The following is a 3,406-nucleotide window of genomic DNA, read 5'->3' as shown; positions in this document are numbered from 1 at the left end:
GTCCCTCCCCTGCTCATTTTCTGTCTTTCAAAAATAAATAAATGTTAAACAAATTTTTTTAAAGCAAATTTCTTTTAAAGTTTATTTATTTATTTTTTGGGGAGGGGGTAGAAAGTCAGAGACAGAATCCCAAGAAGGTTCTGCGTCATCAGCCCAGAGGTCAACATGGGCCTCGAGCCATGATATCCTGACCTGAGCCAAAACCAAGAGTCAGACACTCAACCAAGCCACCCAAGTGCCCCCAGGTGTTGTATTCTTAATAAAAAAAAAAAAAAAACAAATTAATGCTTTTCTATCATCCTTTCTAGGTTTGAAATGAAAAATGGAGTACAAAGATTTTAATTCTTGAGATCTAGTCATTTCCCTCTCTCTGTTCCCTTTCCTGACTTTTTTCCCCTTTGGAGAAGAAATGAGAAATTTAATGCAGTTGACCAAATGAAATTGGTTTGAGAAATTAAAGAAAGAATAGATTTGGGAGGAAGTGGGGAGGGGGAATGACATATCCTGAAGGAAAATATAGATAAGAAAAGAAAAACCTCAGTCACCAAGGAGGAGGCCTCAGAGTGGCAATCTAGCTGCCTGAGTCTTTATATTGAAAGGAAGTGTGCAGTAGGGCCAGAGTGCTGTACCTCTATGTACAAATTCATAACACACTTGTGCTCAAGAGCCTAGTCCATGTTTAACAGCTCTAATATGGTCCTAGTCCTAGTTTAATGTCCCTAATATGAACCAAGGATGTAGCATCTTGAGCTAGCTGGAAATTTTAAAAAGAAACAGGGGGGCGCCTGGGTGGCTCAGTCAGTTAAGCGGCTGACTTCAGCTCAGGTCATGATCTCGCGGCCCGTGAGTTCGAGCCCCGCGTCAGGCTCTGGGCTGATGGCTCAGAGCCTGGAGCTTGTTTCTGATTCTGTGTCTCCCTCTCTCTCTGCCCCTCTCCCGTTCATGCTCTGTCTGTCTCTGTCTCAAAAAAAATAAACATAAAAAAAAAAAAAAGAAACAGAGACCTAAGTCTTTTATGTTAAAAATTTGGTATCATATGGCTTATATGCAGTTTTTATTATTTCTGTTATTTTTCATTTCAGAAAGAAATTTGGGAAATAAACCACCTATTTGTTTGAATAATACATGATTTTAAATTTTTTGTAATGTTTTTCATTTATTTTTGAAAGAGAGAGAGAGAGAGAGAGAGAGAAATAGACTGAGTGGGGAAGGGGCAGAGAGAGGGAGATGCAGAATCTGAAGTAGGCTCCAGGCTCTGAGCTGTCAGCACAGAGCCCGACATCAGGCTCAAACTCACAAACTGTGACATCCTGATCTAGGGAGAAGTTGGTCGTTTAACCTACTGAGCCAGCTAGGCGCCCTGTGAATAATAATACATGTATTTTTTAAAAAATTACAGGAGACTAAGAGCATGAAAACTGCTTCGGGTTTGGAGCTTTAATCTGAGCCTCAACACTTAGCTGAATGGGTAGGACAAGTCACTTGAGTTCCTGAAACTCAATTTTTTATTGGTCAAAGGAGGATCTGTTTTGCAGTAATCAATTGAGATAATGGGCACGATATCCCTATGTGAACTAAAAAATGCTAGGGAAATATAGAGACACCATTCTGAGCCCCTGGAATAGTTCACATATATGGCCACTTATTCTCTTGGTTCTGGCAACACTCAAGTGGGGAAAAAAAGAAAAAAAAGAAAAACTAACAAAGCTTATGTTGAAGGAACTGGATATACAGGAAGAGAATCAGAATATAATTATACCATAGGCAGAGAGGTATTAAAATCTTCTTCTTGATAACCCACAGTAGCATTTATCGAGAACTTAATATGGGAAAATCACTATATGTAGTGTTCTGCGGAGTTGTACTGGAGTACATTCCGTTGAGGGCTCTGATCCTAAAAAAACTTAAAGGGTAATGAAAACAAGCAGCAATCAAAAAAAATTGTACCCCAATGTTTATAGCGGCACTTTCAACAATAGCCAAATTATGGAAAGACCTACATGTCCATCGACTGATGAATGGATTAAGAAGTTGTGGTTTATATATACAATGGAATACTACTTGGCAATGAGAAGGAATGAAATCCGGCCTTTTGTAGCAACGTGGATGGAACTGGAGAGTGTTATGCTAAGTGAGATAAGTCATACAAAGAAAGACAGATACCATATGTTTTCACTATTATGTGGATCTGGAGAAACTTAACAGAAGATCATGGGGGAGGGGAAGGGAAAAAAAAGTTAGAGAGGGAGGGAAGCAAACCATAAGAGACTCTTAAAAACTGAGAATTTAAGGGAGGTAGGGGAAAGTGAGTGATGGGCATTGAAGAAGGCACCTGTTTGGATGAGCACTGGGTATTGTATGGAAACCAATTTGACAATAAATTTCATATTAAACAATCATACAAATAATAGGAAATAGTAAATACAGTAGAGAATATGTAATTATTTATACTTTGAGGGAATAATAGCAAAAATTTATTGATCACATACTATAGGGTATGCATTGACCTATATTATTATCTCACTGGTATTGCTTACAATTATTTCTTACAATTATTTCTCTGTCTCTCTCCACTCCTCTCCCCCACATGCACTCTCTCTCCCTCTCTCAAAATAAATAAATAAACTTATAAAAGTCACCGTTAAAAATAGTTCAAGAAGGCATAGCAACTCTAGACATAATGATTTTTAAGTGCTTTACAGTTGTGGTGTAAGACTGGAAGCACTTGATGGAAGGACACTTATTTTGAGGATTTCAAATAGTAAGACTTTGAAATCCAGACCAAACTTAAATAAAAAGCTTCAGTCCCAGTAAATAGTTCCAAAAAGTTATAAGGTAAGTTCTTATAAATAAGAGATACATGCCTAGATGTGCTTCACATCTGTTAGTGTATATAGTAGTCCTTATGGGAGGTTTCAGTTACCCATGGTCCACCACAGTTCAGAAGCAGATGATATTCCTCCTGACATTGTGTCAGAAAGTCAGTAGTAGTCTAATGCTGTGTCTCAATGCCTACATTATTCTACTCATTATTCTACTCATTTTTTCTCATCATGTATGCATTTTATCATCTCATATCATTACAAGAAGGGTGAAAGCAATATAGTAAGATATTCTGAGAGAGACCATATGTATATAACTTTCATTACAGTAAATTATTATGATTGTTCTATTTTATTAGTTGCTGTTGTTAATGTCTAACTGTACTAATTTATAAATTAAAACTTTATCATGAGTATATATGTATAGGAAAAAACAGTACACTTAGGCTCTGGTACTAACCTCAGTTTCAGGTATCCACTGGGGGTCTTGGAACATATTGCCTGCAGATAAGTTGGGCGGAGGGACTACCATATTTTAAAGTATTCTCCTATATACTCCTTGGTAATATTAAAAACTTAAGTGT

Source organism: Lynx canadensis, chromosome X (genome assembly GCF_007474595.2).
Source record: "Lynx canadensis isolate LIC74 chromosome X, mLynCan4.pri.v2, whole genome shotgun sequence".
Taxonomy (NCBI): domain Eukaryota; kingdom Metazoa; phylum Chordata; class Mammalia; order Carnivora; family Felidae; genus Lynx; species Lynx canadensis.
Note: the sequence above shows the minus strand (reverse complement) of the source record.